Source organism: Mesoplodon bidens, assembly GCF_964165515.1.
Source record: "Mesoplodon bidens genome assembly, chromosome: 10".
Taxonomy (NCBI): domain Eukaryota; kingdom Metazoa; phylum Chordata; class Mammalia; order Artiodactyla; family Ziphiidae; genus Mesoplodon; species Mesoplodon bidens.
In genome coordinates, this window is record NC_138172.1 from 67,729,640 (window position 1) to 67,751,274 (window position 21,635).

General features: G+C 42.9%; 1 long non-coding RNA gene across 1 annotated transcript in view; it reads left to right on the forward strand.

The window, feature by feature from the left end:
• The window catches only part of LOC308623236, a 133,843-nt gene that overhangs the window by 18,979 nt on the left and 93,229 nt on the right, over positions 1-21,635 (forward strand). Inside the window, exon 5 of the long non-coding RNA XR_014016793.1 lies at positions 16,081-16,194. This is a non-coding gene — a long non-coding RNA (uncharacterized lncRNA). The remainder of the gene's footprint in view (positions 1-16,080; positions 16,195-21,635) is intronic.

The window sequence follows — 21,635 nt, forward strand, 5'->3', positions numbered from 1 at the left end:
ATTTTAATGTAATTAAATGTGTCGACCTTTTCTCTTATAGTTTCTGTCTTTCTGGTCTGGCTTACAAGGTTTTTGGAGGGAATTCCCCGGTGGTCCAGGGGTTAGGGCTCAGCACTTTCACTGCCGTGGCCTGGGTTCAGTCCCTGGTTGGGGAACCAAGATCCCGCAAGCCACAAGGCATGGCCTAAAATAAAATAAAAGGCTTTCTGCAATATATTTTTTATATATTCTGCATATTGTTTATATATACACATTTAAACCATCTGAAATTTGTTTTTTGTTTCACTATGGTGAGAGATAGGGGTTCTACCTCATTTTCTTCCTGGTGGGATCCCAGTTGAGTTAGCAACACTTATTTATTTAGTTTTTTGCTGATCAGTTTTTAAAAAAATTTTATTTATTTATTTATTTATTTTTGGCTGCATCGGGTCTTCGCTGCTGCGCATGGGCTTTCTCTAGTTGCGGCGAGCAGGGGCTACTCTTCGTTCCGGTGCGTGGGCTTCTCATTGCTGTGGCTTCTCTTGTGGCGGAGCATGGGCTGTAGGCACGTGGGCTTCAGTAGTTGTGGCACATGGGCTCAGTAGTTGTGGCTCACGGGCTTAGTTGCTCCACAGCATGTGGGATCTTCCTGGACCAGGGCTCGAACCTGTGTCCCCTACATTGGCAGGTGGATTCTTAACCACTGCGCCACCAGGGGAGCCCCTATTTTTTTTTAATATTTATTTATTTGGCTGTGCCGGGTCTTAGTTGTGGCATGTGGGATCTTCGTTGCCACGTGCGGGACCTTCGTTGCAGCATGCGGGATCTTTCTTTTCTTTTTTTTAGTTGTGGCATGCGGGATCTAGTTCCCTGACCAGGGATAGGACCTGGGCCCACTGCATTGGGAACAGGAGTCTTAACCACTGGACCACCAGGGAAGTCTCAGCAACATTTATTAAATAAAGTACCATTCTTTCCTCACCAAATTGAAATTTCACCATTATTACATTTATAATCAAACCTATGTTGGTATCTGGTCTTGTGCTCTCTTCTCTTTCACTGAATTTTTCATCAATTTCTTGACCATTCTTGGAAAAGTGTTGGTAAGTGTCAGAGTTCTGGAAAAGCCCATCTTTCCCATGTCCTTAGCTGGACTTGAAGGGTGGGCAGCCCAGATTACTGCATACACCCGGCAAGGCAACCCCTCCCCAGCATATACCGGATTGTTTCAGCGTGGTATACTTATACATACTTCTCTGCACTACTTTTCTCCCTGACAGCCTCACCAGCCACTCAGCCCCACCACTGCTCTGCTGCAGATGCCAGGACTAATCTCATTACACCCTTAATCCCTGTTTATGGTCCCTGGTCAGCCTCCTCCCTGCATCTAATCCCCATCTTGCCCTACTTCCCCTTCTCTCATCCCCTCTCCTGCCCCCTAACTACTAAAACCCTTCACCAAGCCCCTCCAAACTCAGGCATGAGAAGGGCCCTAGGATTTGTCTTCTGTGGACAGTTCCTTCATCTTCTAGATCTTCTGGAAAACTGGATCTCCCTGGTGACACTGCTTTCCCCAGCACTAGCTCAAATGGTGACTGTCTTCTCTCCTTCACTCCTCCTGCCACTGGGCCAAGATTGACCTACTAGCTTCGCTTCCAGAAGATGATCCTTCGCTTTCCCCCCCAAACTCTCAGCTTTAAATCTCATGCTATTTAACAGAACTATTGTTGCAGACATCTACTGACCCTTGGTTGCTCCTTCTGATTCCTTGAAACAGTTAGTACCTAATTCATTGCCCTTCTCGCTAATACCACTCCAGTCATAATTTTTTTGAAGTATAATTGACCTACAACACTATATTAGTTCCTGGTGTACAACATGGTGATTCAATATGTCTATGTATTACAAAGTGCTCACCACAATAAGTTACCATATGCCACCATACAAAGATATCACATAATTTTTGACTATATTCCCCACACTGTACATTTCATCCCCATGACTCATTTATTCTGAAACCAGAAATTTGTACCTCTTAATTCCCTTTACCTATTTCACTCATTCCCTCCACCCCCCACCCCTTTGGCAACCATCTATTTGTTCTCTGTGTCTATGACTCTGTTTCTGTTGTTTTCTAAAATATTTGTTTATTTATTTATTTGGTTGTACCTGGTCTCAGTTGTTGCAGGCGGGCTCCTTAGTTGTGGCATGTGAACTCTAAGTTGCTGCATGCATGTGGGATCTAGTTCCCTGACCAGGGATTGAACCCAGGCCCCTTGCAGTGGGAGCACAGAGTCTTATCCACTGTGCCACCAGGGAAGTCCCTCTGTTGTTTTTTTTTTCTGAATTTTATTTATTTTTTTATACAACAGGTTCTTATTAGTCATCCATTTAATACATATTAGTGTATATATGTCAATCCCAATCTCCCAATTCATCACACCACCACTACCACCCCCTGCCGCTTCCCCCCCTTGGTGTCCATATGTTTGTTCTCTACATCTATGTCCTAATTTCTGCCCTGCAAACCGGTTCATCTGTACCATTTTTCTAGGTTCCACATATATGCATTAATATACGATATTTGTTTTTCTCTTTCTGACTTACTTCACTCTGTATGACAGTCTCTAGATCTATCCACATCTCTACAAATGACCCAGTTTCATTCCTTTTTATGGCTGAGTAATATTCCATTGTATATATGTACCACATCTTTATCCATTTATCTGTCGATGGGCATTTCGGTTGCTTCCATGACCTGGCTATTGTAAATAGTGCTGCAATGAACATTGGGGTGCATGTGTCTTTTTGAATTATGGTTTTCTCTGGGTATATGCCCAGTAGTGGGATTGCTGTGTCATATGGTAATTCTATTTTTAGTTTTTTAAGGACCCTCCATACTGTTCTCCATAGTGGTTGTATCAATTTACATTCCCACCAACAGAGCAAGAGGGTTCCCTTCTCTCCACACCCTTGCCAGCATTTGTTGTTTGTAGATTTTCTGATGATGCCCATTCTAACTAGTGTGAGGTGATACCTCATTGTAGTTTTGATTTGCATTTCTCTAATAATTAGTGATGTTGAGCAGCTTTTCATGTGCTTCTTGGCCATCTGTATGCCTTCTTTGGAGAAATGTCTATTTAGGTCTTCTGCCCGTTTTTGGATTGGGTTGTTTGTTTTTTTAATATTGAGCTGCATGAGCTGTCTACATATTTTGGACATTAATCCTTTGTCTGTTGATTCATTTGCAAATATTCTCTCCCATTCTGAGTGTTGTCTTTTCGTCTTGTTTATGGTTTCCTTTGCTGTGCAAAAGCTTTTAAGTTTCATTAGGTCCCATTTGTTTATTTTTGTTTTTATTTCCATTACTCTAGGAGGTGGATCAAAAAAGATCTTGCTGTGATTTATGTCAGAGTGTTCTTCCTATGTTTTCCTCTAAGAGTTTTGTAGTGTCCGGTCTTACATTTAGGTCTCGAATCCATTTTGAGTTTATTTTTGTGTATGGTGTTAGGGAATGTTCTAATTTCATTCTTTTACATGTAGCTGTCCAGTTTTCCCAGCACCACTTTTTTTTTTTTTTTTTTTTTTTGGCGGTACGTGGGCCTCTCACTGTTGTGGCCTCTCCCATTGCGGAGCACAGGCTCTGGATGCGCAGGCTCAGCAGCCATGGTTCACGGGTGCAGCCGCTCCATGGCACGTGGGATCTTCCCAGACCAGGGCACGAACCCGTGTCCCCTGCATCAGCAGGTGGACTCTCAACCACTGCACCACCAGGGAAGCCCCCAGCACCACTATTGAAGAGACTGTCTTTTCTCCCTTGTATATCCTTGCCTTCTTTGTCATAGATTAGTTGACCATAGGTGCGTGGGTTTATCTCTGGGCCTTCTATCTTGTTCCACTGATCTATATTTCTGTTTTTGTGCCAGTACCATATTGTCTTGATTACTGTAGGTTTGTAGTATAGTCTGAAGTCAGAGAGTCTGGTTCCTCCAGCTCCGTTTTTTCCCCTCAAGACTGCTTTGGCTATTCGGGGTCTTTTGTGTCTCCATACAAATTTTAAGATTTTTTGTTCTAGTTCTGGAAAAAATGCCATTGGTAATTTGATAGGGAATGCATTGAATCTGTAGATTGCTTTGGGTAGTATAGTCATTTTCACAATATTGATTCTTCCAATCCAAGAACATGGTATATCTCTCCATCTGTTTGTATCATCTTTAATTTCTTTCATCAGTGTCTTATAGTTTTCTGCATACAGGTCTTCTGTCTCCCTAGTTAGGTTTATTCCTAAGTATTTTATTCTTTTTGTTACAATGGCAAATGGGAGAGTTTCCTTAATTTCTCCTTCAGATTTTTCATCATTAGTGTATAGGAATGCAAGAGATTTCTGTGCATTAATTTTTAATCCTGCAACTTTACCAAATTCATTGATTAGCTCTAGTACTTTTCTGGTGCCATCTTTAGGATTCTCTGTGTATAGTATCATGTCATCTGCAAACAGTGACAGTTGTACTTCTTCTTTTCCAGTTTGTATTCCTTTTACTTCTTTTTCTTCTTTGATTGCCGTGACTAGGACTTCCAAAACTGTGTTGAATAATAGTGGTGAAAGTGGACATCCTTGTCTTACTCCTGATCTTAGAGGAAATGCTTTCAGTTTTTCACCATTGAGAATGATGTTTGCTGTGGGTCTGTCACATATGGCCTTTATTATGTTGAGGTAGGTTCCCTCTATGCCCACTTTCTGGAGAGTTTTTATCATAAATGGGTGTTGAATTTTGTCAAAAGCTTTTTCTGCATCTATTGAGATGATCATATGGTTTTTATTCTTCAATTTGTTAATATGGTGTATCACATTGATTGATTTGTGTACACTGAAGAATCCTTGCATCCCTGGGATAAATCCCACTTGATCATGGTGTATGATCCTTTTAATGTGTTCCTGGAGTCTGTTTGCTAGTATTTGTTGAGGATTTTTGCATGTATATTCATGAGTGATATTGGTCTGTAATTTTCTTTTTTTGTAGTATCTTCGTCTGGTTTTGGTATCAGGGTGATGGTGGCCTCATAGAATGAGTTTGGGAGTGTTCCTTCCTCTGCAATTTTTTGGAAGAGTTTGAGAAGGATGGGTGTTAGCTCTTCTCTAAATGTCTGATAGAATTCACCTGTGAAGCCATCTGGTCCTGGACTTTTGTTTGTTGGAAGATTTTTAATCACAGTTTTAATTTCATTACTTATGATTGGTCTGTTCATATTTTCTACTTCTTCCTGGTTCAGTCATGGAAGGTTATATCTTTCTAAGAATTTGTCCATTTCTTCCAGGTTGTCCATTTTATTGGCATAGAGTTGCTTATAGTAGTCTCTTAGGATGCTTTGTATTTCTGTGGTGTCTGTTGTAACTTCTCGTTTTTCATTTCTAATTTTATTGATTTGAGTCCTCTCCCTCTTTTTCTTGATGAGTCTGGCTAATGGTTTATCAATTTTGTTTATCTTCTCAAAGAACCAGCTTTTAGTTTTATTGATCTATGCTATTGTTTTCTTTATTTCTATTTCATTTATTTCTGCTCTGATCTTTATGATTTCTTTCCTTCTTCTAACTTTGGGTTTTGTTTGTTCTTCTTTCTCTACTTCCTTTAGGTGTAGGGTTAAATTGTTTATTTGAGATTTTTCTGTTTCTTGAGGTAGGCTTGTATTGATATAAACTTCCCTCTTAGAACTGCTTTTGCTGCATCCCATAGGTTTTGGATCGTCGTGTTTTCATTGTCATTTGTCTCTAGGTATTTTTTGATTTCCTCTTTGATTTCTTCAGTGATCTCTTGGTTATTTAGTAATGTATTGTTTAGCCTCCATGTGTTTGTGTTTTTTACGGTTTTTTCCCTGTAATTCATTTCTAATCTCATAGCGTTGTGGTCAGAAAAGATGCTTGATATGATTTCAATTTTCTTAAATTTACTGAGGCTTGATATGTGGCCCAAGATGTGATCTATCCTGGAGAATGTTCCATGCACACTTGAGAAGAAAGTGTAATCTGCTGTTTTGGATGGAATATCCTATAAATATCAATTAAATTTATCTGGTCTATTGTGTCGTTTAAAGCTTGTGTTTCCATATTAATTTTCATTTTGGATGATCTGTCCATTGGTGAAAGTGGGGTGCTAAAGTCCCCTACTATGATTGTGTTACTGTTGATTTCCTCTTTTATAGCTGTTAGCAGTTGCCTTATGTATTGAGGTGCTCCTATGTTGGGTGCATATATATTTATAATTGCTATATCTTCTTCTTGGATTGATCATTATATAGTGTGATCATTATGTAGTGTCCTTCATTGTCTCATGTAACATTCTTTATTTTAAAGTCTATTTTATCTGATATGAGCATTGCTACTACAGCTTTCTTTTGATTTCCATTTGCATGGAATATCTTTTTCCATCCCCTCACTTTCAGTCTGTATGTGTCCCTAGGTCTGAAGTGGGTCTCTTGTAGACAGCATATATATGGGTCTTGTTTTTGTATCCATTCAGCAAGCCTGTGTGTTTTGATTGGAGCATTTAATCCATTCACGTTTAAGGTAATTATTGATATGTATGTTCCTATTACCATTTTCTTAATTGTTTTGGGTTTGTTTTTGTAGGTCCTTTTCTTCTCTTGTGTTTCCCACTTAGAGAAGTTCCTTTAGCATTTGTTGTAGAGCTGGTTTGGTGGTGCTGAATTCTCTTAGCTTTTGCTTGTCTGTAAAGCTTTTGATTTCTCCATCGAATCTGAATGAGATCCTTGCCAGGTAGAGTAATCTTGGTTGTAGGTTCTTCCCTTTCATCACTTTAAGTATATCATGCTACTCCCTTCTGGCCTGTAGAGTTTCTGCTGAGAAATCAGCTGTTAACCTTATGGGAGTTCCCTTGTATGGTATTTGTCGTTTTTCCCTTGCTGCTTTCAATAATTTTTCTTTGTCTTTAATTTTTGCCAATTTGATTACTATGTGTCTCAGCATGCTTCTCCTTGGGTTTATCCTGCCTGGGGCTCTCCGTGCTTGCTGGACTTGGGTGGCTATTTCCTTTCCCATGTTAGGGAAGTGTTCGACTATAATCTCCTCAAATATTTTCTTGGGTCCTTTCTTTCTCTCTTCTCCTTCTGGGACCCCTATAATGCGAATGTTGATGCATTTAATGTTGTCCCAGAGGCCTCTTAGGCTGTCTTCATTTCTTTTCATTCTTTTTTATTTATTCTGTTCCATGGCAGTGAATTCCACCATTCTGTCTTCCAGGTCATTTATCCGTTCTTCTGCCTCAGTTATTCTGCTATTGATTCCTTCTAGTGTATTTTTCATTTCAGTTATTTTATTGTTCATCTCTGTTTGTTTGTTCTTTAATTCTTCTAGGTCTTTGTTAAACACTTCTTGCATCTTCTCGATCTTTGCTTCCATTCTTTTTCCGAGGTCCTGGAACATCTTCACTATCATTATTCTGAATTCTTGTTCTGGAAGGTTGCCTATCTCCACTTCATTTAGTTGTTTTTCTGGGGTTTTATCTCGTTCCTTCATCTGGTATGTAGCCCTCTGCCTTTTCATCTTGTCTATCTTTCTGTGAATGTGGTTTTTGTTCCACAGGCTGCAGGATTGTAGTTCTTCTTGCTTCTGCTGTCTTCCCTCTGGTGGATGAGGCTAGTCCCTCTGTTTTGTTATGTTTGTTCATTTGTTTTATTTTTTAGATTCCACATATAAGTAAAATCATACAGTATTTGTCTTTCTCTGTCTGACTTATTTCACTTAGCACGATACCCTCATGGTCTATCCATGTTGTTGCAAATGGCAAGATTTCATTATTTTTTTAATGGCTGAGTAATATTCCACTTCATATATATATATACATATATATATATATATATATATATATATATATATATATATATATATATATGTAACATCTTCTTTATCCATTCATCTATCGATGGGCACTTAGTTTCTTCCATACCTTGGCAATTGTAAATAATGCTGCAACAAACATAGGGGTGCATGTATCTTATCAAATAGGTGGTTTTGTTTTCTTTGGAAAAATACCCAGAAGTGGAATTGCTGGATTGTGTGGTAGTTCTATTTTTAATTTTTTGAGGAACCTCTATACTGTTTTTCATAGTGGCTGCACCATTTTACACTCCTTTTTTTTTGGCTGCATTGGGTCTTTGTTGCTGCACGTGGGCTTTCTCTAGTTGTGGTGAGCGGGGGATACTCTTCCTTGTGGTCTGCGAGCTTCTCATTGCAGTGGCTTCTCTTGTGGAGCACGGGCTCTAGGCGTGCAGGCTTCAGTAGTTGTGGCACGTGGGCTCAGTTGTGGCTCATGGGCTCTAGAGCGCAGGCTCAGTAGTTGTGGCACATGGGCTTAGTTGCTCCGTGGCATGTGGGATATTCCTGGACCAGGGCTCGAACCCATGACCCCTGCATTGGCAGGGAGATTCTTAACCCCTGTGCCACCAGGGAAGCCTCTCCAGTCATAATTCTTTACATGTTCAATGTCCACATAGATGGTCCTTCCCATCCCTGGCCTCTCAGTCCCCTGACTTCTCTCTACCTGTGACCTTGCCCTTCACCTGGCCTCAGAACTCTCCCCCATGGTCTCACACCTGAGGGTTTGCTGTTACCAGTGACAGGCCTCTCATTTGGGCCTGCTCTTTCCTGGCCCTGCCTGAGATCTGAGCTGTAGGCATCCTCTCTCCACTTATCTCCCCACTCTCCCCGATTCTTCATCTCCATTGCTTCGGGCACCACCTTTGCTCATTTTGTAGTTTGTGGTTTTAGTTATCTCCTAGTGTTGTCAGAAGTGGCATTTCTGTTACTGGATTCATCAATATGAGATCACTTACTAGAGACTCTGGATGGGACGTGTGCCCTAGTTATGTGTTGCTGTATAACTTAGTGGCATAAAACAGTAACTGTTTTATTTGCTCATGATTCTGTGGGTCAACAATTTAGTTGGGCTCAGTTGGGTGATTCTTCTGCTGGTCTCACCTGGTGGCAGTCTTTGGTGGCTTGGCTGGGGCTGGATGAACTACCCAAGAGAGTTGGCCTGTTAGTGCTGGCCCTCCATTGGGACTGTCTCTCTATGCACTCTCTCATCCTCCAAGAGGACCGCCCTGGCTTCTTTCCCTGGCATTCTCAGGGCAGTGAGAGAATGGAAGGGGCAGGGCAAGTGGCAGCTGCAAAGCCTCTGGGGACCTGGCCTCAGAACACCCACAAAATCACCTCTGCTGTGTTCTGTTGGTCATAGCACATTACAAGGCCAGTTCACATTTAAGGGAGTGGAGAAATAGATGCCCCCCCCCTTGATGGGAATTGCAGTAAAGTCACATTGTGAAGGGGTTTACACACAGAGGGGAGGGATTGTTGCCATTTTATTTTGGCATCTGCCACAGTATGTCAGCTGGTGCAGCTGGGAGAGGAGTTAGCCGTTTGCTTGGGTGATTGACTAAAACTTGGACTCAGTGATTTGCCTCCATTTGGCGGAGTCCGGGTGCTATAGCACATCCCTGGGATTCTGTAGGAGAAGGAGCCCAAACATGCAGGAAAGAAGAAATGTGAGATGCATTTGTCACGTGTGACAGGCACACCCCCTCCTGTTGCATCTCCTGAGAAGTCCCAGAGGTTACACCTACCCCAGGGCATTAGGAGGGGGTTCCCAGTGTCCTCGACCAGCTCTCTGCTGGCTGCTTCCCACTGTCCAGGAGTTGGGGGGGACCCACCCCTGAGATAGGCTCCCATATTTCAATAGGAAAGCTGGAGTCCTGGAGCAGGAGAGGTCACATGGCAGCCTTTAGTCACCAGAGCCATAATGGGCATCAGAGAATGGTAATCAGAATGCTTTGATCTGCAGGGGTTTCGAGGGTGGCTAATTGACCATGGTGTCCCGAGGAGTAAAATAGATGAACAACCTGTAAAATATTTCTTGATCTGCAGAGCAGAAACATGACAGGTCAGGTGGCCAGAGCCCTTAGTCCCCACAATAATGGCCACAGACCCTACCCAGTTTCTGGACCTAACACGGTTCATAGACTCAGAGCCCCTTTCCTTTTAAAAAAAAGAAAATTTATTTATTTATTTTTGGACCACACTGTGCGGCATGTGGGATCTTGGTTCCCGGACCAGGGATCAAACCCATGCCCCCTGCAATGGAAGCGCAGAGCCGTAACCACTGGGCCACTAGGGAAGTCCCCAGAGCCCCATGATTGAGTTGAGGCCGGGGTCCCTTTGAGACAGGATCTTGCAAATTCCTGTAAGCATGCAATATAAATCTCCCAAGCCCTGCAGCCATTTACTAGGGTAACTGTGTCTTGGGGAAAGGGACATTCTCAGACTCTTTGGAGATCACTAGATACTGGCTTTGAATGTCATTAATTCCTGGGAACCAAAAAAGCCAGTAGGGGCTTAAAGTGGTCAGATGACAAATGGAATTCGGGCTAAAATCAAAATCACAGTGAGTCAACCAGAACCCTAGACCAAACCGGTGGCTCTTTCCCTAGTTCTTGAATGAATACTTGGACAGTGGTAGAATCCTCACATTGGCTCTCAGAACCATTGAATAAAGGCTATTTTGGCAGGAAGGACCACAAGGAAGAATCCCAGAACTTACCCTCTGTAACCAGGTAGTAAAGTAAAAGATATGTTGCCGACTTGGGGAGACTGCAGGGATGATGCTACTTGTTACACCCCCATTTATCTTATCTGTTTGGTTTGTGCCAAAGAGACGGCTTTTAGAGCAAATTTCTGTAATTCATTGTAAACATAATCCGATGGTGACTCCAGCTGTAGCTGCTGTTCCAGATCTTTATTGGAGCAAATTATTATAGCTGCATGTCCCCCTGGTATAGCACTATTGATCTGGCAAATGATATTTTCTCTGTAACAACTTGCAAGTATTACCAAAGGCAGTTTACTATCACCTATCATTCCCAACAATATACCTTTACAATCTTTCCTCAGGGTCATGTCAACCCTCTAGTTCTCTTGTAATCTAGTCTGCAGAGGTTTCCATCATCCTCCCACTATCTCACAGAATATCACGGCCTTGATGATGTTGATCTGATTGGACCTGAGGAGCAGGTCATAGCAAGGACTTTAGATGCCTTAGTAAGGCCCAAGCAAGCCAGAGGGTGGGAGACAAAGCCTGTAAAAATGTAGGGACTTTTGATGATGGCCATTCTGACCGGTGTGAGATGATATCTCATTGTAGTTTTGATTTGCATTTCTCTAATGATTAATGATGTTGAGCATTCTTTCATGTGTTTGTTGGCAATCTGTATATCTTCTTTGGAGAAATGTCTATTTAGGTCTTCTGCCCAGTTTTGGATTGGGTTGTTTGTTTTTTGTTATTGAGCTGCATGAGCTGCTTGTAAATTTTGGAGATTAATCCTTTGTCAGTTGCTTCATTTGCAAATATTTTCTCCCATTCTGAGGGTTGTCTTTTCGTCTTGTTTATGGTTTCCTTTGCTGTGCAAAAGATAGCTAGTGGGAAGCAGCTGCATAGTACAGGGAGATCAGCTCTGTGGTTTGTGACCACCTAGAGGGGTGGGATAGGGAGGGTGGGAGGGAGGGAGACGCAAGAGGGAAGAGATGTGGGAACATATGTATATGTATAACTGATTCACTTTGTTATACAGCAGAAACTAACACACCATTGTAAAGCAATTATACTCCAATAAAGATGTTAAAAAACAAAATGTAGGGACTTGCCATCTCAGCAACCTTTCTGAGGGTCCAGTGGTTTGGAGCAAGTTGGGTTATTTCCTTAAAGGTGAGTGTGGTACCTTGTACTGCCTCTGACTAAAAATGATGTCCAATGCTTTGTGGGGCTTTCTGGATCTGGGGGGTGTTATGGTTTGAATTGCATTTCCCAGGAAGATATGTTGACATCCTAACCCCTGATACCTCAGAATGTGACCTCATTTAGAAATAGGGTCTTTGCAGATGTAATCAAGTTAAGATGAGGTCATTAGGGAGGACCCTAATCTAATATGACTGGTGTTCTTATAAGAAGAGGCAAATGTCATGTAAAGATACAGACACACAGGGAGAAAGCCATGTTCTGGCTGAGGCACAGATTACAGTGATGTGTCTGCAACCCAAGAAACACTGAGGACTGCCGGGAACCACCGGAAGCTGGGAGATAGAAAGGCATGGGATGGAATCTCACAGAGACCCTTTGAGAGAGCGTGACACCTTGATTTCAGACTTCCAGCCTCTAGAACTATGAGAAAATAAATTTCTGAAGTTTTAAGCCATCGTGTTTGTGGTAACCTGTTACAGCTGTCCTAGGGAATGAATACAGGAGGCGATGCACATCACAATGAGTGTACAACTCAGACACATTTACTGAGTTCTGAGTGGGGTCCAGGGAGGGGTGGGCTCTGCAGTGGGCTCAGGCTGCAGTGTAAATGGCTCCATCACTTGGGCCTTTTATGATCCAACCATGGAAGCCCTGATGGAGAATCACAGCACACACATGTAAGCTCTCCAAGCAATTCCATGCTGTGTTCTGCAGAGAACTGTTTTCCTTTTGATTTAGCTGCAAGCTTTCTTCTAGGACCTGGTAGAGACTGAATGTTTGGCCACGAGACATCAAGTGGCCATGTGATCTGAGATGCCCATTAGGTACTGGGAATTATCTGACCCACCAAGTCATAAAAGAGACAACATCTTGAAATACTGGGGTTCATCTTATAAGATAAACTGCTTCAAAGAAGTGCCCAGAATATACAGATCTGGAAATCAAACGGTGAAAGTGTACATGGTTCCTCTCATCATAACATCTAATAATCTATAGGTACTTCCTATTCCTGCATCTCTGAGCTCTGCTGGTTTAAAGGTCATTGTTCCCAGTAGAAGAATTGCTTCTGTCATGGGACATGACATTGATTTCATTAATCTGGAAGCCGAGACTGCCACCTGGCCATTTGGGGCTCCTCATGTCACTGAACCAACAGGCAAAGGAAGGGGTTACTCTACTTGCTGGAATGATCAAACCTAGTAACCAAGGAAAAAAGGGTCAGAAGTATGTCTAGAATCAGGAATGTTCTCTGGGGTGCCTCTTAGGACTTCATATTCCAAAGTAAAAGCTAATGGAAAACAATAGCAATCAACAAAAGACAGGACCACTGATAACTCATATTCTTCAGTAATTAAATAAAGAGTTACCCCATCAAATAAAGAATTCAACCAGCTGAGATGCTAGTTGAAGGCAAAGGGAATATGGGATGGGGAATGAAAGAAAGAAGTTATTGACATCAGCTACTGTCTTGTAGTGAATTACAAAAACAAGAATGTACTAGCTAGGTACACTTTCTTGCTTGCTTATTATGTGTGTGTACATATACACACACACAGAGCTAGTTTCCTAGGGCGGCTGTAACAAAGGCACAGGCTGAGTGCCTTAAAACAACAACAGAAATGTATTATCTCACAGTTCAGGAGGTGGGAGTCTGAAATCAAGGTGTGGGCAGGATCATGCTCTCTCCAAGGGCTCGAGGGAAGGATCTTTTCTTGCCTCTTTCAGTTTCTGGTGGTTCTCAACAGTCCTCGGTGTTCCTTGGCTTGTAGACACATCACCCTAAATTCTGTCTCTGAGAATGTGCTGTTCTCTCTGTGTCCGTATCTTCACATGACATTTGCCTCTTCTTATAAGAACACCAGTCTGGACTTCCCTGGTGGTGCAGTGGTTAAGAATCCGCCTGCCAATGCAGGGGACTCGGCTTCGAGCCCTGGTCCGGGAAGAGGCTGTGGAGCAACTAAGCCCGTGCACCACAACTACTGAGCCTGTGCTCTGGAGCCCGTGAGCCACAACTACTGAGCCCATGTGCCACAACTACTGAGGCTTGCGTGCCTAGAGCCTGTGCTCCACAACAAAGAGAAGCCACTGCAATGAGAGAAGCCTGTGTACCGCAATGAAGTGTAGCCCCCGCTCGCTGCAGCTAGAGAAAGCCCGCGCGTAGCAACAAAGACCCAATGCAACTAAGAAAGAAAGAAGGAAAGAAGGAAAGAAAGAAAAGAAAGAAAGAAAGAATACCAGTCATATTAGATTAGGGTCCACCCTAATGACCTCATCTTAACTTCATTACATCTGCAAAGACTCTAGTTCTAAATGAGGTCACATTCTGAGGTACCAGGGGTTAGGACATCAACTCATCTTTTTGGGAGACCCAACTCTACCCATAACACACACATATGTATGTATAAAGAAACATATTTTTATATATATGTATATATAAATGTATTTCCTTTTCCCTCTGACTTCAACTGCCCTTTTTATTTTATATAAGGATTATTATTGGTGGTTAATGTTACGATTTAGTCTCTAGATTACAGAATATTCAGCTAGAACTGTGGTAGAATCTCATAGTCATTAACATCATTTAGAGATGGCCGTAGGGACTTAGTGTGTCCCCTTTTGGGGAAACGGTGAGAGTGTCTTCATTTGTTTGAAGGATAGTTGCATCTATCTTTTTTTTTTTTTAATTTTTTGTTTTTAAGATGTTGGGGGTAGGAGTTTATTAATTTATTAATTTATTTTTGCTGTGTTGGGTCTTCATTTCTGTGCGAGGGGTTTCTCTAGTTGTGGCAAGCGGGGGCCACTCTTCATCGCAGTGCGCGGACCTCTCACTCTCGCGGCCTCTCTTGTTGCAGAGCACAGGCTCCAGACGCGCAGGCTCAGTAGTTGTGGCTCACGGGCCTAGTTGCTCCGTGGCATGTGGGATCCTCCCAGACCAGGGCTCGAACCCGTGTCCCCTGCATTAGCAGGCAGATTCTCAACCACTGCGCCACCAGGGAAGCCCTAGTTGCATCTATCTTGTTAGGCAGAAGCATAAAGTTGCTTTGTTGGAATATGGAAGTTCAAGTATAGGTAGAAGGGTGGAAATGGATGCTGAGGAGCCAGAGGGGTGGCTTGTGTCGATTGTTATTCTTTCAGCTCCTAATCTACCCTTCTATGTTCTGCTCTAACGCGTTGGAGGTGGAACTCTGGAGTTTCTCCTGCTAGATGGCTTCCTGCGGACTTCTGCCAGCAGGGGGCGCTAGAGGGAGACCGGAGGGCCGGAGTAGGGATTTGCCCTATGCGCTTGCTGAGCCTTCCCAGCATTTCATCAGCAATGAGCACATCACCCCAGGCCGCAAAGGTTGGCTTCCGCCTCCAGCTTGTTTTGGGAGTCCAGGCTCCAGTCTCCCCACAACCCCTTGATACACTCGCACCAGTGACACAGCATCCCTCCTTGGCGGTCGAGCCCAGTAGTAGGAGGCCCTTCCTCGGAGCCATTGGCATGGTAGCAGCAGCTGGATCCCTCCTCTCCTCGGAGGTCCGGAACTCACATCCAAGAGGTGCCCCCTCTAAACTTTTAGCATCTTTCCTTTCTCCCCCCAGCCCTTCAGGTGGGTGTTGCTTCTTGGAGTAGCACACATATCTTGGTGCGACCTCCGTGTCCCACCTTTGCTTTTTAAGTCCTCCAGCCCCTGTTTAATCAATGTCCTATTTTACATTCTCTCTGTTAAAATAACTAGTGTGGAATCTAGTTTCTTGATTGGACCCTGACTTATACAGATGATTTCTAGACAAGGGGGAAAATATCAACTTTACTGTATTAAAATCAGAAGTCAAAGACCCTGTTTTATAAATTTTTGCATACCCACAAGACTGAATGCTGACTTATACAAATATTCAGTAAAGAGTTGAGTAATGAATATTGAATGAATCAATGTGCCCACAAAAGATATCCATGTCCTAATCCATGGAAACGGGGGTGGGGGGAGGATCTTTGCAGAAGAAATTAAGAATTTTGAGATGAGGTAATTATCCTAGATTAGCCAGGTGTTCTCTGAATGCACACACATGTAATATCCTTATAAGAGGGATGCAAAAGCAGATTTGATAGAGAAAAAGGTGATGTGAAGATGGAGCAAAGGGAGGTAATAAGATGCTGGCCTGGAAAACTGGGGTGATGCAGCTGTAAGCCAAGGACTGCTGGCAGCCACTGGAAACTGGGAGAGACATGGAGCAGATTCTCCTCTAGAGCCTCCAGAAGTGTAACGGAGTAAGTTTCTGTTGTTTTAAGCCATCAAGTTTGTGATCTTTGTTACAGCAGCCACAGGAAGCTACTACATGAATACTGAATTGGATTAAATTGACGTGGGAGATGACTTTCCTAAGGAAATTAGTTCTTCTAGTGTCACATCCACGTGGCTTAACCAGACAGGTAGGTGTCCTGTCTGTTTTGGGTCCATAGAGGGGCCCTTATTTTCAACCGTCTGATTTATTTACTAGAATAACATACCCACTACCTAAAAGGATTTGAGGTTGCCTATAGTAAAAGACAGCTCTAAGTAAATGTAAAACGAGAAGGAAAGAACTGAAGTCACATTATAGTAGTGGTTATTCATTCAATCTTACACTCATTTAAAATATTCTAGGGACTTCCCTGGTGGTGCAGTCGTTAGGAATCTGCCTGCCAATGCAGAGGACACGAGTTTGAGCCCTGGTCTGGGAAGATCCCACATGCTGTGGAGCATCCAAGCCTGTGCACCACAACTACTGAGCCTGCGCTCTAGAGCCTGCGTGCCACAACTGCTGAAGCCCACGTGCCTAGGGTCCGTGCTCCTCAACAAGAGAGGCCACCACAGTGAGAAGCCCGTGCACCACAATGAAGAGTAGCCCCTGCTCGCCACAACTATAGAAAGCCCGCGTGCAGCAACAAAGACCCAACACAGGCTTCCCTGGTGGCGCAGTGGTTGGGAGTCCGCCTGCCGATGCAGGGGACGTGGGTTCGTGCCCCGGTCCGGGAAGATCCCACATGCCTCGGGCGGCTGGGCCCGTGAGCCATGGCCGCTGAGCCTGCGCATCCAGAGCCTGTGCTCTGCGGTGGGAGAGGCCACAACAGTGAGAGGCCCGCGTACTGCAAAAAAAAAAAAAAAAAAAAAAAAGACCCAACACAGCCAAAAAACAAAAAAAATTAAAAATTAAAAAGAAAAAAAGGAAAAAAATATTCTACACACCAAATTAACATACCCAGCAATGTTCTGGATTTAATAAAGATGCTCCTTATGATGCAGGGTCAAGAAATTAAAAAAATTTGAAAGTAGAATGCACCTAAGCAGCTTGGCGTTTGGGCTCAGCATGGCTAAGAAACTGGATTCTAGGCCAAGCACCAGGCTGCCTGTGTTCTAGCCCCCTACTCTGCTGCTGTAATCGAGCGAATAGGCTCATTGCCCGCTGAGTAGAGAAAGACCAAATACCGAGGCAATAGTCTTTTGCAAAGAGAAAAGTCTTTATGGCACAGTAGCCAAGCAAGCAGACCGGAGACAAAGCTCAGATCTGTCTCTCCAATCTGAGGTTCAGTCAAACTTTTATGAGGTAGGGGAGGAGGGTTGGTCTGGGGAAGTGCTGGTGGCTCAGGTTTTGATTGGAGGGCTTCAGAGCTTGGCCATTTACAGTAAGGTGTGGTAAAGGGGACTTCAGCACCAGATCTTCCTGGACAATGACACTTCGCTTCTGAAAGGGTTCCAGGGTTCAGGTTCCAGTCATGTCCTGGTCCTCTGTTTCCACTGGGGCCAGTTAATTGAGGTCAAAATTTTCTCCTCTGGGCTTCCCTGGTGGCGCAGTGGTTGAGAGTCCGCATGCTGATGCAGGGGACACGGGTTCGTGCCCCGGTCCGGGAAGATCCCACATGCCGTGGAGTGGCTAGGCCCGTGAGCCATAGCCGCTGAGCCTGCGCGTCCAGAGCCTGTGCTCCACAATGGGAGAGGCCACAACAGTGAGAGGCCCATGTACCGCAAAAAAAAAAAAAAAAATTTTCTCCTCTGCTCATGCATTGGCTATATGACTTGAGGTTTTGTTCTGTTGTCTCTGAAAAACAACTCACTATCTTATTAGAAGCAGGATAGGGCCAGTTTGGGCTGGTTCTGTGGTTACGCTACGTGTTGTGCTACTGGGCCTCTGTTTCTTCCAATAGCCTGGGTACCTAAATGACTGCATGGACAAAGGCTATTTACCTGCTCAGTACTGTTACATAACACACAAAGAAATTTCTATTGTGTATGAGCCTTACATATTTTGGGGTCTGTTTGTTGTAGCAGCTGGCCTGTCCCAATTCATAACACTCTACGGCAATAGACTTATCATTTATTGAGGATAGAGTGTGCATGGCTGATTTCAGTGGAGGGCCAAAGGAATGTGACTTATAAGAATATGTATTTGGTCTTCCTCCTGCTTCTGGCACAGAGCTCCTAAAACCCTTGGAATTTCCTAAATAAGTGCAGTGGGAGAATTTTTTGTCATAATATTTTGTCTTTTGTCCTCGGTTTCTGAAACAGCTTCAGAGCCATAATGGCAAAAAGAGTGTTTTGTTATTTATTCATTACAAACCTGTTTCAATCACAGTTGCTTTATGTTAATGAGGTGGCTTTTGGAAAGCCCCAAAGAATGGGGGCTGGTTACCAGGGGAACCAATCACTGATTAGAGGGTTGGAACTTTCAGCTCCTCTTTGGGAAGGGACGAGGGGCTGGAGATTGAGTTCAATCATCAATGGCCAATGATTCAATCTATCATGCCTACGTAACATAGCTTCCTTAAAAACACAAAAGGACACAGTTCAGGAGGTGCTGGGAGAGTGGCATGCTCTGAGAGGGCATGGAAGCTCTCCACCCCCATTCCTACATACCTTACCCTCTGTATCTCTCCCATCTGGCTGTTCCTGAGTTCTATCCTTTTGTAATAAACTGATAATCTAGTAAGTAAATGTTTTCCTGAGTTCTGTGAGCTACTCTAGCAAATTAATTGAAACCGAGGAGGGGAATTTATAGTTCATTGGTCAGAAGTGCAAGAGACAACTTGGACTTTTGATTGGCATCCATCTGAAGTTGGGGTAGTGGGCAGTCTTGTGGACTGAGCCCTTAACCTGTGGGATCTGACATAATCTCCAGGTAGATAGTGTAAAATTGAGTTAAACTGTAGTACACCCAGCTGACATCACAGAATTGCTTGAATGTGTGGAAAATACCCACACATCTGGTGTCAGAAGTGCAGTAGTTTTGTAGTAGAGTAGAGTGAGCAGTAAATGAAACACAGGAGGAGGTGAATTTTCCCATTACGTTAAGCCATTTTGATGTAGAGCAGGGCTAGGCAACCCCTCAGGCCAAATCCAGCCTGCCATCTGTTTTTTTGTTTCTTTTAAATTAAATTGTATTTTTTGAATAGATATTATAAACACATGGTAGAACATTTAAAAGGTAAAAATGAATATGCCTTTGAAAGTAATTCCCCCTCTTTCCATTCCCCAGTTATCCAGTTTCCCTCCTTAGATGCCGCTACTATTACCAGTGGATTCTTGTTATCTTCCAGAGATATTGAGATTCTGTGCATATAAGTGTGTATTGCTTTATCCGAGGTCATGAAGATTTATCCCTGTGTTGTCTTGTAATAGTTTTATAGTTTTAGCTCCCATATTTAGGGCACTGATCTGCTTTGAGTTGATTTTATATATGGTGTGAGGTAAGGGTCCAACTTTATTCTTTTGCATGTGAATATCCAGTTGAACCAGCACCATTTGTTGAAAAGACTACTTTTTGCTCAGTGAATGGTCTTGGTACCCTTGTCAAAAATCAACTGACCATAGATGTATGGGTTTATTTCTGGGTTGTCAGTTCTAGTTTATCTCTATGTCTATCTTTATGTTAGTAACACATAGTCTTCATTACTGTAGCTTTGTAGTGACTTTTGAAAGCAGAACTATGAGTCCTCCAACTTTGTTCCTTTTCATAATTATTTTGGCTATTCAGAATCCCTTGCAATTCCATATGAATTTTAAGATCAGCTTATTCATTTCTATAAAAAAGGCAGTTGAAATTTTGATAGGAATTGCATTGACTTGTAGACGAATTTGGGGAGTATTGACATCTTAACAATATTAAATCTTCCAATCCATGAACACAGGGTGTCTTTCCATTTATTTTGGTTTTTAATTTCTTTCAACGATGTTTTGTAGTTTTTAGCATACAAGTCTTGTACTGCTTTTGTTAAATTTACTCCTATGTATTTTATCCTTTTTGTTGCTTTTGTGAATGGAATTGTTTTCTTAATTTCGTTTTCATTTTTGGATTGTTCATTGCTAAATGTTTAGAAATACAACCGATTTTTGTATATTGGTCTTGTATCCTGCAACTTTGCTAAACTAGTTTATTAGCTCTACTAGTTTTTTGGGTGTCAGATGCCTGACTCTTGATAGACACATGGCTGTTCATTGTGTAGACCATACTTCCAGCCTTCCTTGGAGCTTGCTATGGCCCAAGGGTTAAGTTCTGGTCACTGAATGTGAATGAAAGTGATGTGTGCAACTCCAAGTTGTGCTGACCCTTTCTCCTTTCCTACTCTCTCTCTCTCTCTCTCTCTCTCTCAAATAAATAAATAAATAAATAAATAAATAAATTTATTTTGGCTGCATTGGGTTTTCGTTGCTGCGTGTGAGCTTTCTCTAGTTGTGGCGAGCAGGGGCTACTCTGTTGTGGTGCGCGGGCTTCTCATTGCAGTGGCTTCTCTTGTGGAACAGAGACTCTAGGCATGCAGGCTTCAGTAGTTGTGGCATGTGGGCTCAGTAGTTGTGGCTCGCGGGCTCTAGAGTGCAGGCTCAGTAGTTGTGGTGCACGGGTTTAGTTGCTCCGCAGCATGTGGGATCTTCCCAGACCAGGGCTCAAACTTGTGTCCCCTGCATTGACAGGCGATTCTTAACCACTATGCCACAAGGGAAGTCCCTCGTATTCTCTTTTGACTGGAAAGGAGTCAGCCATTGTGGCCTGTCTTGCAAAGATCAGTGATGTGTTTTTGTAGGTAGAGTTTTACTGGAACATAGGCACCTCCATTCATTTATGTATTGTCTATGGCTACTTTCATGCTATAATGGCAGTGTTGAGTATTTGTGACAGAGACCCTATGTCCTGCACAGCCTGAGATATTTACTATCTGGCCCATTACTGGGAAAAGTTTGCCCATGTCTGGCTTAGAGGACCTCTCGATAGTAGTATTTTATGATCCCATCTTTCTAGAATTGGTTTTATAGTCACTGTTATTTGAAGCATCGCTGTCTTTGGTTTTACTTATATTAATTTCTGTCGCAGGCTGGCTGCTTGCTTCTTCTCTCCAGCAAGAGCTCTCTTGGCAGCAACAGCAGCTCTTGGATCATCATGAACTTTCTGATCATGAAGAGTAGTCTACTTTTTATTAGACTGATCATTCTCTCTCCCTCTCTCCTTTCTGTAATTTGCCTTCCCGTTCTTGAGTTTTTTGCTTAGAAGTTTTTTGCTTCTTCTGTAGCTAAGAGCTTCTGCTCTCCTCCTGTTCATTCATGCTTTTTTTTTTTTTTTTGGCAGCTTGTGGGGTCTTAGTTCCCTGACCAGGGATTGAACCTGGCTCACGGCAGTGAAAGTGCCAAGTCCTAACCACTGGACTGCCAGGGAATTCCCCCATTCATTCTTTCTCAAGCCAGCTTCTCCTGCCAAGCTCCTTTCTCTGCTGATGCAGTACTTAAAGGTGTCTGCTCTATGCTGCAAGGTTCTGCATTTCTGCTCCACCATCTCTGTGGCAGAATATAGCTCTTGTCAGGCTTACACCTCATCACTCAGTTTGATTAGAAATGGTCACTCTTTCAA